A 12,973-nucleotide genomic window follows, 5' to 3' on the forward strand; every position below is an offset into this window, starting at 1 on the left:
ACGGAGTCTCGCTCTGTCGCCCAGCCCAGGCTGGAGTGCAGTGGCGCGATCTCGGCTCACTGCAAGCTCCGCCTCCCGGGTTCACGCCATTCTCCTGCCTCAGCCTCCCGAGTAGCTGGGACTACAGGCACCCACAACCGCGCCCGGCTAATTTTTTGTATTTTTAGTAGAGACGGGGTTTCACCGTGGTCTCGATCTGCTGACCTTGTGATCCGCCCGCCTCGGCCTCCCAAAGTGCTGGGATTACAGGCGTGAGCCACCGCGCCCGGCCTGGAAGGATTCTTTATAAACTAAGGACAGTGATCCTTGAGATAGGGCACCACACAGCAGAGGGATGGAGGTGAGAGTGGGGCCTCTGTTTGTAGCTTTTATTCTATTCTGGGGTTTTGTTTTGCTTTGTTTAGACGGAGTTTCACTCTTGTCGCCCAGGCTGGAGTGCAGTGGCGCTATCTCAGCTCACTGCAACCTCCGCCTCCTGGATTCAAGTGATTCTCCTGCCTCGGTCTTCCGAGTAACTGGGATTATAGGTGTGTGCCACCACGCCTGGCTAATTTTTGTATATTTAGTAGAGACAGGGGTTTCACCATGTTGACTAGGCTGGTCTTGAACTCCTGACCTCAGGTGATCCACCCTCCTTGGCCTCCCAAAGTGCTGGGATTACAGGTGTGAGCCACCGTGCCCGGCCTCAGAAACACGGGATTTGAGCCGTGTGAATGCACTATGCAAATAAATCGATGCATTTTTTTAAAGTCATCTTCTTGGAGAGGCCTTCCCTGCCAACCTTACTAAAATCATCCCTCCCACCCTCTTTTTTTTTTTTTTGAGACATGGTCTTGCTCTGTCGCCCAGGCTAGAGTGCAGTGGCACAATCTTGGCTCACTGCAACCTCCATCTCCCGGGGTTCAAGCGATTCTCCTACCTCAGCCTCCCGAGTAGCTGGGATTACAGGCGTGTGGCACCATGCCTGGCTAATTTTTGTATTTTATGGTAGAGATGGGGTTTCACCATGTTGTCCAGGCTGATCTCGAACTCCCGTCCTCAAGTGATCCGCCCGCCTCAGCCTCCCAAAGTGCTGGGATTACAGGCATGAGCCATCGCGCCTGCCCCCCGCACCCCGGCTTTTTTTTGCTCCATAATCCTATCCCTAACTGCCGTCGTGCTGAGCACGTATTTGACCGAGTGCTGAGCATCCTTTCTGTTGGAATAGGACCCCAGTGAGCAAAGGGTCATGCCTTGCTCCCCGCTGCGTCCCCACATCTGAATCAGGGAGCCCAGGCCACACGTGCTTAACAGATCCCTGCAGGAGGAGTGAGAATCATCACAGAGCCACTCCCATCAGCCCGACTCTGTGCACCTACAGGCACCGCCCGGGGTTGGTTGATGTTGCACCCAGGATCGAGCCACAGACACTCAATCAATGTCTATTGAATGAATAAAGAAATAAATGTTTAAAGAGCTTTGAACAGATGGACACACTCCTTCCAGAGGGACAAAGCTTTTTAAGAGAAAAGCACTCAGAGAGGAGCTCCTGGCATAGAAGAGAGGCTATGCTCTGCACAGGGTGGCTAGCAGAATTCTTACTAAAGTGTGAATTACTTACCCCAGCAGGAGAAAGAAGTGAGGCCAGAAGACCCCTAAGAAGAGAGGAAGGAAATGATTCTAGAGACACAAAATTCCTATTTGGAAATTGTTTTCCTTTTTCTTTTCAAAGAGTCCCTCTCCACCCCCTAATGTAAGACATCCCAAACAGTTTGGGGGTCAGGAGCCTCCATCAGGGAAGCCACAGGCTCAGACCAGTGGCCAGGCCCCCAAAGGCCCACCGTGGCCACATCTTGGTTGAGGGGCATCAGAGAGTAAGAGCCTCTCACCGCCGCCATCTCCAGGGCTCCCCCAGGCCCTGCTTCCAGCAGCCCCCAGAGGCCACAAACGTGGTAGAAAGAATTTGGCCTCTGGAATCTGAGAGCACTGAGTCCTGTTCTGGCTCCTGACCTTCCAGCACATTCTATGCCCCACTCTCCTTCCCCGCTACTTGATATGCCTGGTCTTATTTCATCATCACGTCTTTCAGGAGTGTCTGCGTTATTGCCCCATTTCACAGCCAAGGAGGTTGAGGCTGGAGAGTCACCTGCTGAAGCCCCCACAGTGACTGCATCCAAAGCCAAGAGCCACACTCAGCCTGTCGGTGCCTATCCCTGCAGGGTACTGCTCCAGGCCAGTTCTTCCACCCTGAGACTCAGTTTCTCTATCTGTGAAATGGGGATAATGGAGGCTGCTTATCAAGTTTATTCACTTTTTAATCACTTCTAAAGTGACTCATAAGGCCAGGCACAGTGGCTCGCACCTGTCATCCTAGCACTTTGGGAGGCTAAGGCAGGAGCCCACAAGTTCAAGACCAGCCTGGGCAACATAGGGAGACTCCATCTCTACAAAAAATTTAAAACTCACCCAGGCATGATGGCATGCACCTGTGGTACCAGCTACTAGGGAGGCTGAGGCAGGAGGATCACCTGAGCCTAGGAGGCTGAGGCTGCAGTTAGCCATGGTCGTACCACTGCACTCCCATCTAGGCAACAGAGTGAGACCCTGTCTCAAAAAAAAAAAGTGACTCGTGGAAGGGTGAGGCCCCGGGAGGGGCTCACCAAATGTTCTTTTCCTTCCCTTCCTGGGGAGCCCGCATCAGTCCTTGCTGTGTTTTTCCGAGACGGTGGACAGGTCACCCCCTCGGTTTTCCTGGTGTGGGTGGAGTGAGGACGGCAGGGGAGGCTGAAAGCAGGAGGCACAGGTGGGGGCTGCTGGGAGGACCCGCAGGGGTGTAGTGCCCAGCACGGGGACGGCACAGGGGGGTCAAGGGCAGCAAAGACTGGCCTGTCTGCCAGGCCCTGTGCCACCCTGTCACCACAGTGGCCTGGCATCCGCTGCCATCAGTCCTCCAGCAGGGCCAATGAGCATCTCGCAAAGGAGGGGTGGAGGAAGAGGAAAGGCAACCCCCATCTTTTGTTTCTTCCTCACAGTGTTGTTGGGTGGGTGTGTGTGTGTGTGTGTGTGTGTGTGTGTTGTATTTTAATTCCAGCCACTCTGTGGTCCCATCCGGGGCCTCCTGCCTCCTCCCATCTCCTTGCTGGTGGCTGTCACACGACAGACATTTTTAGTGGTGACAGCTGGCCTTGTGGAACTCGGCTCGAGTACGGGAATGGTTTTTAAAAAAAGAGTGAGCCAAACCACCGCCACTTTAAATAGCAATGCGGCGGGAGGAGAGGCAGGGAAGCGTGTGCAGGCAGGGCTCACAGCCGGCTGGGTGCCCATGTGCGCGCGCGGAGGCTTTGATGGAGGAAGGCCCAAGCCGCGAGGACCCAGGAGCTCATGGGTCCCACCTCTGCCTTTGACTCAGGGAGAAACTGAGGCCTGGAGAAGGTGGATGTGGCACCCAAGATTATAGGCTTATGGGTCGCAGAGCAAGGACTCACACCCAGGCGTGTGTGGCTCTAGCACCAAGCCCTTCCCTGACAGCACCCGGCCTCCGGAGCCCACGTGCCCTTTCCTGACCTTGGAGAACAGACGCCGCCCCAGAGCCTCTTTTGCCTGGCCACTGCAATGGAGACCTGTGCTGCAACGGGCAGCATGAGGCAGAAGCCCCCAGGACCTGAAAGACACCACAGCCTCCTTGGAGAAATTCAGTTAACATGTGCAAAGAACCACAGTCACAGACCCAGATTCTGAGGGCTTCCCAAGCATCCCTGGGCCTTCCACATTTGTAGCTGCCCATCCAACCCACCCTCCAACCAGTCAAACTCCAGGGCCGGTCACTCCCATCCACACCACATTGCCTTTACTGGCTTGAAATCAACCCCGGCGGGAGGCTTGACACCATGAAAATCAGCACGTGCTACAAAACAGGCTTTTGTTCTCTTAAAAGAGCTAGTTGTTGTACATTTACCAGCACACAACTACCCAGGCCTGAGGGGCCCAGTTCCAGTTTCACAGACAGATCATGAGCACGCACTCCAGAGTCCAGCAGGTCTGGGTTCAAATCCTGCCTCTTCCACTACTCACAGTGTGAGCTCAGGCAGCTCCCCTTAGCACTCTGAGCCTCCTCTGTAAAATGGGGATAAGGGTAGTAGGGTAGCTTGGTGTGAGAAGTAAATGCAAAAATTCTTGGAAAGGCCAAGCGTGGTGGCTCACACCTGTAATCCCAGCACTGTGGGAGGCCGAGGTGGGTGGATCATTTGAGATCAGGAGATCGAGACCAGCCTGGCCAACATTCGTAGGTCTCTACTACAAATACGAAAATTATCTGGGCGTGGTGGTGACACCTGTAATCTCAGCTACTTGGGAGGCTGAGGCAGGAGAATCGCTTGACCCCAGGAGGCGAAATTTGCAGTGAGCCGAGACAGTGACTCTGCACTCCAGCCCAGCCGGGGTGACAGAGTGAGACTCCATCTCCAAAAAAAAAAAAAAAGAAAAAAGAAAAGAAAAGAAGATGCATAGAGAGCCCAGAGCCCGCCTTAAATGGCAGCCATTCTTATGATGCCCAAGGTAACGTGGCTCTAGTCCCCTGCCCACCAGGTCTCCTTTCTCTGGACCTACACCCCTTCACTTTTGCCATTCCCAAGGGGCCACTGACGCTCAGCCCAGCACAGCATGTGCCAGTTTGACCCAACCCAGGAGAGAAGCAGACGCACCCCCTTCCTTGTTCCAGAGATGGCATCTGTCCTAGTGGAACCCCAGGATGAATTCCTCAGGCCTCCACCACCACCCAGCTCCCTATGCCCTGTCCGGCTCTGTTTTCTCCATGACACACCCCTCAGTCCCGTCGTATTTGTTGGTTTGATGCCACCTTCCCCCTCACTGCCAAAATGTGGGCTCCCTGAGGGCAGAGGGTCTGCCCAGCATCCGCAGGGTCCAGGCCAGGGCCAGGCACACCATGGGTGTGTGAATCACAACCACTGCGGGCACCAGTGTGCCCCGGGGCACCTCAGCCAACTGACAGTCTCTATGTGCCAGGTTTCAAAGCAACCTGAAAAACTGGGGGTGATGCTCAAAACTAGAGAAGGGAGGCCAGGTGCAGTGGCTCACGCCTGTAATCCAGCACTGTGGTAGGCCGAGGCAGGTGGATTACCTGAGGTCAGGAGTTAGAGACCAGCCTGGCCAATGTGATGAAACTCCGTCTCTACTAAAAATACAAAAATTAGCCGGGCATGGTGGTGGGTTCCTGTAATCCCAGCTACTCAGGCTGAGGCAGGAGAATCGTTTGAACCCAGGAGGTGGAGGTTGCAGTGAGCCAAGATTGCGCCATTGCACTCCAGCCTAGGTGACAAGAGTGAAACTCTGTCTCAAAAAGAAAAAAAAAAAAAAAAAAAACTAGAGAAGGGAACCATGAAGTAAAAGAGGAGGATGAGAGAAGAATGAGGGAACGCGGGAACTTCTATAACCTGGGAATCTTAGCTGGAACACACGCCTTGGTATGCCCTCCCCTGCGCTGATAATCCACTGGGCACCTCTTGAATGATCCACACAACATCCTGGGAGGTAGATTTTTGTTTTATTTGTTTTGTAGGGGTGGGTTTGAGACAGGGTCTCGCTCTGTTGCCCAGGCTGGAGTGCAGTGTGCAATCTCAGCTCACTGCAGCCTCCACCTCCCTGGACTCAGGTGATCCTCCCACCTCAGCTTCCTGAGTAGCTGGGACTACAGGTGCACGCCACCATGCCCAGCTGACTTTTTTTATTTTTCTGTAGAGGAGGGAGATTTCACCTCCCAGGCTGGTCTTAAACACCTGGGCTCAAGTGAGCCACCCATCTCAGCCTCCCAAAGTGCTGGGATTACAGGTGTGAGCCACTGCGCCCAGCCAGGAGGTAAATTTTCTATCTCCCCTACCACCACTTTACACGGAGTCTCAGAGAAGTGAATACACTTGACCAAGGTCACACAGTTGTAAGTGTGGACTCCAGTATTTATCCAGATCTGAACCAGAGCATGCACACCTGGTGTTAATCGTCTCCAGCCATGCCCAAGAGAGTCATCCAACATCCAACTCAAGACAGTCAAAGAGAGAGAGCCGGCCAGGTGCGGTGGCTCACGCCTTTAACCCCAGCACTTTGGGAGGCTGAGGCAGGCAGATCACCTGAGGTCAGGAGTTCATAGAACAGCCTGACCAACATGGTGAAACCCTGTCTCTATTAAAAATACAAAAATTATCAGGGCGTGGTGGCAGATGCCTGTAATCTCAGCTACTCGGGAGGCTGAGGCAGGAGAATCACTTGAACCCTGGAGGCAGAGGTTGCAGTGAGCCAAGACCGCACCATTGCACTCCAGCCTAGGTGACAAGAGCGAAACTCCATCTCCAAAAAAAAAAAGAGAGAGCAAGAGACAGCCTATCTCACCATGAGGGAGATTCTGAAATTGGCATGGGAAGTAGGGAGGTATCCATCACTGGAAGGATTCAAGCAAAGGTTGAGCAATCCCCAGAGACGGACAGGATGGCAGGCTTCAGGCACGGGATGGGGGTGAAGGAGAGGAACTTTAGGGTCTCCATGCTGAGAGCTTTCCGTTCTCTGAGTCATTGTCCCAGGCTGTGAGCTATGGGCAGTTTCTATAGGTAACCCAGCCTGTGCTTCAAGGCTTAGAAGAGAAAAAAATAATCTTTTTTTTTTTTTTTTTTTTTTTTGAGACAGAGTGTTGCTCTGTCGCCCAGGCTGGAGTGCAGTGGCCGGATCTCAGCTCACTGCAAGCTCCACCTCCCGGGTTTACGCCATTCTCCTGCCTCAGCCTCCCGAGTAGCTGGAACTATAGCCGCCCGCCACCTCGCCCAGCTAGTTTTTTGTATTTTTTAGTAGAGACGGGGTTTCACCGTGTTAGCCAGGATGGTCTCGATCTCCTGACCTCGTGATCCGCCCGTCTCGGCCTCCCAAAGTGCTGGGATTACAGGCGTGAGCCACCGCGCCCGGCCAAAATAATCTTAATGAGTTAAATGAATGTGTCAATGTGTCATGCTATACATTGAGAAACATTTACTCTACTCTTACACCTATTTTGACGGACTCTCTTTGTCGCCCCAGCTGAAGTGCAGTGGTGTAATCTCGGCTCACCGCAGCCTTCACCTCCCAGGTTCAAGCCATTCTCCTGCCTCAGCCTCCGGGGCAGTTGGGCCTACAGGCGTGCGCCACACCCAGCTAATTTTTTTTTTTTTTTTTTTTTTTTTTGTATCTTTAGTAGAGACAGGGTTTCACCATGTTGCCCAGGCTGGTGTCCAACTACTGGCCTCATGTGATCCACCCCACTCAGCCTCCTTAAGTGCTGGGATTACAGGCGTGAGGCACCACATTCGGTCGTGTTTAATAATATATCATATTTTATGGAGTTATTCCATGCCCCACTCTAACACAGGAATTTTAATATATTAAATTTATAATTTTAAATATATAATCTCATTTAATCCTCAAACAATCCTGGGTAGTGCGTGCTATTATTATACACGTGGAATGGTCAGGTTTCTGCTACGGTAAGACTGTGTAACAAACAACCCCACCAATCCAGTAGCTTTCCGTGTTTATTTCCATCTCTCACAGGCCTGCGGGTCAGCAGGGGTGGCCTTGCTTCATTCTGTGGGTCAGCTGGATTTAGCTGCAGGCCATGGGTCAGATTCAGGCCAGCTCCAAGGGTCCCTCTTCTGGAACCGTCAGCTACCTGGGACACGTTAGCCTTGTAGCACATGGGAGAAGCTCAAACCGCCAAGCCAAAAACCCAGCCATATTTCAAGCCTATGCCGTTGACACATCCACTAATATCCCGAGTCACATGGCCAAACCCACACTTCAGCAGGGTAGAGACATATACTCTGCCTACTCCAGTGGGAGCTACTGCAAAGTCACATGGCAAAGCGCATGGGTGTATAATTCTATTCCAGGAGGGAATGAAAATTGGGAATAATATCCAATCTATCCCAGGAGGTTGCACAGGTGAGAATCCAGGGCCTCACACCACTGGCTCAAGGTCACATGGCTGCTTCGTGTGATTCTGCCTGGGATTCTGACCCAAGCTGTCTGACATCCAAGTTGCTCAGTCCCCACAGGCTGCCAGGCAAGTACCTGATACATAATAGGTGCTCAATAAATTATCAGTTCATTATTAAAGTGTGCACTTCAATCTGCCATTTATCGCAAGCCAGTTACATCTCCATGACACTGTTAACTTGTCTTTAAAAAGAAACTTTAAAGGAAAAAATGATCAGTTTATTAAATGAAATGTCAGTATCTGGTGTAAGACTTGATTTTGAAGATTAGCAGAGGGTGGAGTTCAGTGTCCACAAGCGGACACCAGGAAGGCTTAAGGAACCCATCCAAGGGCTGGGGTTATGGAGAGGGCATGGCAGGCCTGACAGTGAGGCTGCCCCTGGAGAAGAGGTCAAGGGAGGCCTTGTTCTTCTTCTTTTTTTTCTTTTTTGAGACGGAGTTTCGCTCTTGTTGACCAGGCTGGAGTGCAGTGGCGCGATCGCGGCTCACTGCAACCTCTGCCTCCTGGGTTCAAGCGATTCTCCTGCCTCAGCCTCCCGAGTAGCTGGGATTACAGGCTCCTGCCACCACACCCAGCTAATGTTTGTATTTTTAGTAGAGCAGGGTTTCACCATGTTGGCCAGCCTGGTCTCGAACTCCCCACCTCAGGTGATCCACCCGCCTTGGCCTCCCAAAGTGCCGGGATTACAGGCGTGAGCCACCGCGCCCGGCCAGGGCTTGTTCTTCTTAAGAGGCTAGGGCTGAGAGAGAGCCAGTGTGGTCAGCATGGAGAAGGAGCAGCTGAAGTGAAAGAGAAACACCCACTGCCCGCTGGAACCTGCACCAAACATTCCCACACACTGAGGCAGGGGAGACGTACACCAACCAACCAGGTGAGCTCGGGGCAGCCTGCAGGATTCAGGGGAGAAGGTCAAGGGCGCAGCCCAAGTCAGTTCCAATAAGAAGTCCGCCCTTCCATCTCCTGAGCTGCAGCAGAGACCAGTGGTGAAAATAGTGCAGGTCTAGCCCTGCTCCAGCAGGCCCTTCGAACCCTTTGCTCTGAGACCCAGAACTCAAGTCAGAGGTTGCCCAGGAGCCTCAGCTTCCTCCTCGGCTAAGAGGAGGCAGGGGCCAGGTGCCGTGGCTCACGCCTGTAATCCCAGCACTTTGGGAGGCCAAGGTGGGTGGATCACCTGAGGCCGGGAGTTTGAGACCACCCTGGCCAGCACAGTGAAACCCCATCTCTACAAAAAAATTTTTTAAAAATTAGCCGGGCAAGGTGACTGAAGCTCAAGAATCGCTTGAACCCAGGAGGCGGAGGTTGCAGTGAGCCGTGACCGTGTCACTGCACTCCAGCCTGGGCGACAGAGCAAGACTGTGTCTACAAATAAATAAATAAATAAATAAATGGTGGGGAGTTTCTCTCTAGAAATATTCCAGCTAATAGTCGAAGAGGGAACGGTAGCACTGGATTCTCTCCATTTTGCAGCCCCTCAAGACCTCACAGCTCCAGGAGATGACCTTCCACATCCTCCGGCCTCCCCAGAAAGGACAAACTGGGAGACAGGCACCCCGGTGGGAGGGCACCCTACTACCTGTGACGTCATCTTACCAGACACAGCAAACCTGAATCTGATCAAGTCTCTCCACCAAATGCCAATCTACAGGACATACAGGGAGCACAGATGCAGCCAGACACCACCCCCGGGGACAAATCCAGCAGGATCCAGACTGAGCAAGCTCTGTCAGGACAAATACAAGGCGGAAACATGGAGCAGGGAGCCTAAGAGGAGATGTAAATGACTTCTCCATCCATTGCAGTGTGTGGACCTTCTTGAGACCTGGTTCAAATGCTGATGATTACCTATGATGGTGTGTTTTATATATGTTACATAATATGCAATCACCTAATAAACACATACATATAATTACATATTAAATGTATTCTGTAAATATATTAAATAAATATGTGTTTATATATTAAGTATAGATGAGAAGTCAGAGCATTGGAAATTTGGTGATGCTATATAAGTGTTTTATAGCTACAATGATGTACGAATATATTTACACTTTTGAGAAATGTGATGATATTGATTTGGTTCTTTAGGTATTGTAGCGATGTATTAAGTTTGTAAAGCTCTTATTTTTTAAAGCTACACACTGAAGTATTTCCAGATGAAACAATATGTCTGGGATTTGCTTCAAAGCAAACAGGGAGAAGGAGAGGGTGAGGACAGATTGAAATCAGACTGATGGGGAAGGATGGTTGGTGCAGTGGGTGATGCCACACGGGGTTCATTATACTATTCTCTCTATTTTTGGTCAGTGCTTGAAATTTTCCATAATGAGATGTTAAAGCTAAATAGCTCACATAATAAGCCAGGCACGGTGGCTCATGCCCGTAATCCTAACACTTTGGGAGGCTGAGGCAGGTGGATAACCTGAGGTCAGGAGTTCAAGACTAGCCTGGCCAACATGGTGAAACTCCGTCTCTACTAAAAAAAAAATATATATATATATATACAAAAATTAACCGGGCATGGTGGCGCACGCCTGCAGTCCCAGGTACCCGGGAGGCTGAGGCAGGAGAATCACTTGAACCCAGGAGGTGGAGGTTGTGCCACTGTACTCCAGCCTGGGCAACAAGAGCGAAACTCCGTCTCAAAAAAAAAAAAAAATTATCCAAGCATCGTGGCACACACCTGTAATCCCAGCTACTCAGGAGGCTGAGGCAGGAGAATTGCTTGAGCTCAGGAGGCGGAGGTCACAGTGAGCCAAGATCACACCATTGCACTCCAGACTGGGCGACAGAGCGAGACTCTGTCTCAAAAAAAAAATAGTTCACATAATAAAAAGTTTAGAAAGAGATGGTTTTTTCCATTTTTATTGTGATAAAATACACAAAACATAAAATGTGCCTTCTTAGCCATGGTTAGGTCCAGTTCAGTGGCATGAAGCACATCCACATTGTGCCTCTATCACCACCATCATCTCCAGAACTTTTTCCATCTTGTAAAACTGAAACTCTGTCCCCATTAAACTCGAACTCCCCATTCCCCCTTCTCCCCAGCCCCTGGCACTCCCCATCCCACTGTCTCTATGAATTTGACTACTCTAAACACCTCACCTGGGTGGTCTTGTTTTGTGGCCCAGGCTGGTATTAAACAATCCTCAAGCGATCCTCCCTCCTTGGCCTCCCAAAGTACTGGGATTCCAGGCATTAGCCACAGCACCTGGCCAGTATTTGTCCTTTTTCAATGGGCTTATTTCACTCAGGTCCTCAAGGTTCACCCATGTCGTAGCGTGTGTCAGAATGTCCTTCCTTTTTAAGGGTGAATCGCGGCCGGGCGCCGCGGCTCACACCTGTAATCCCAGCACTTTGAGAGGCCAAGGAGGGTGGATCACTTGAGGTCAGGAGTTCGACACTAGCCCCTGGCCAACATGGTGAAACCCCGTCTCTACTAAAAATACAAAAATTAGCCAGGTGTGGTGGTGTGTGCCTATAATCCCAGCTACTCAGGAGGCTGAGGCAGGAGAATCACTTGAACCCGGGAGACGGAGCTTGCAGTGAGCTGAGATGCGGCCACTGAACTCCAGCCTAGGCGACAGAGCCAGACTCCGTCTCAAAAATAAAAATAAAAAGGCTGAATCGCATTCCATTGTATGGCTAGGGCACATGCTGTTGACTCGTTCACCCATCAGCAGACACTTGGGATGCTTCCACCCTTTGGCTATTATGAATAACACTGCTATGAACACAGGTGTACAAATATCTATATTTTCTGGCCTGACATCCCTGCATTCAACATTCAACACTCATGCAACATTCACATAGAATACACTGAGCGCCTACTGTGCACTAGGCTCTGGGTTAGGTCCTGTGGACACCATACTGTGAGCCAGAGGGACAGGCCCTACCTTGTAGAGTCACTTGTCCCTTGGGATCTGAAGGTCATGGAGACTTTGGGGCACAGGGACAGGGCATTTGGGGTACTGCCTGTGTCTGGCAGGGTGCAGGCCAGAAGAAAGTGCCAGCCAAGATGTAGCAAGTTCACCAGCCAAGCAGTGGCCAACTGCAGAGCCACCCCAAGCTTCCCCATCAATGTCATTGTCCTGCACCCATCCAGAAAGTCAGCTACCCATGCCCCCCATTCATTCCTCTCTGCAGCCCTCCTCTGAGTTCAGAAATCAAATCAGCTTCCTCAGCCCATCAAGACTCAGGGAGTCCCCTCTCTTTCAACAGGATATTCCCCTGTAGGCAAACGTGGAGGTGAGCTGGTGTCTCTTTTTCGTCATTTTTCCAACCAGTGCTCAGGAAATGAGGGTGGCTCTTGAGGGGCAATGGCTTCTCTTCAGGGCCCAGGGACACTGGGCCAGTGGCTCCATCCGCTCTCTGCAGGTCCCTGTGGGCCGAGGCTGAGCTGGCCACAGGGAGACACAGATGGCCAAGTCCTGAGTTATGCTCCCACACGGTTCAAGTCTAGCTGGAGAGCCAGACGCACACTCCATAAAACTGCAACCAGGGGAGTGCCATTATGGGGAGTGCAGGTACCCAAAGCGCACAAGCCCCGCTTCCTAGAGGGAGAGACACCTGAGCTGGCTCCCAGAGAGTGAGAAAGAAATGCTAAAAGGGTGGCGGCCACCAGGGACTCAGAGCGGAGGGTGGCCATGGTTCCGAAGGAGGCTGGGCTCCCGAGCAGAGGCTGAGAGGCAGGCTGGACAGGAGAAGGTAGAGCCTGCAGGCCAAGGGGAAGGGTCTGAACTTTACTCAAGGGCAATAGGGAGCCATTCCAGGCCGTTCAGCAACAGAGAGGTCTGGGCAGATGTGCCCTCAAACGTTCCATCGCACCGGCTGCTGCTGCAGGGAAGACGGGGAAGTGGGAGGGGTCGGGCTGGAGGAGGGCAGCGGGTGGGAGGCTCCCACAGCAATCACAGTGACAGACTCCAAGCTGATGCTGGGAGCCTACAGGGCAAGCCTCTTTCCACG

This window comes from Macaca fascicularis, chromosome 15 (assembly GCF_037993035.2).
Source record: "Macaca fascicularis isolate 582-1 chromosome 15, T2T-MFA8v1.1".
In the NCBI taxonomy this organism is placed as follows: Eukaryota; Metazoa; Chordata; class Mammalia; order Primates; family Cercopithecidae; genus Macaca; species Macaca fascicularis.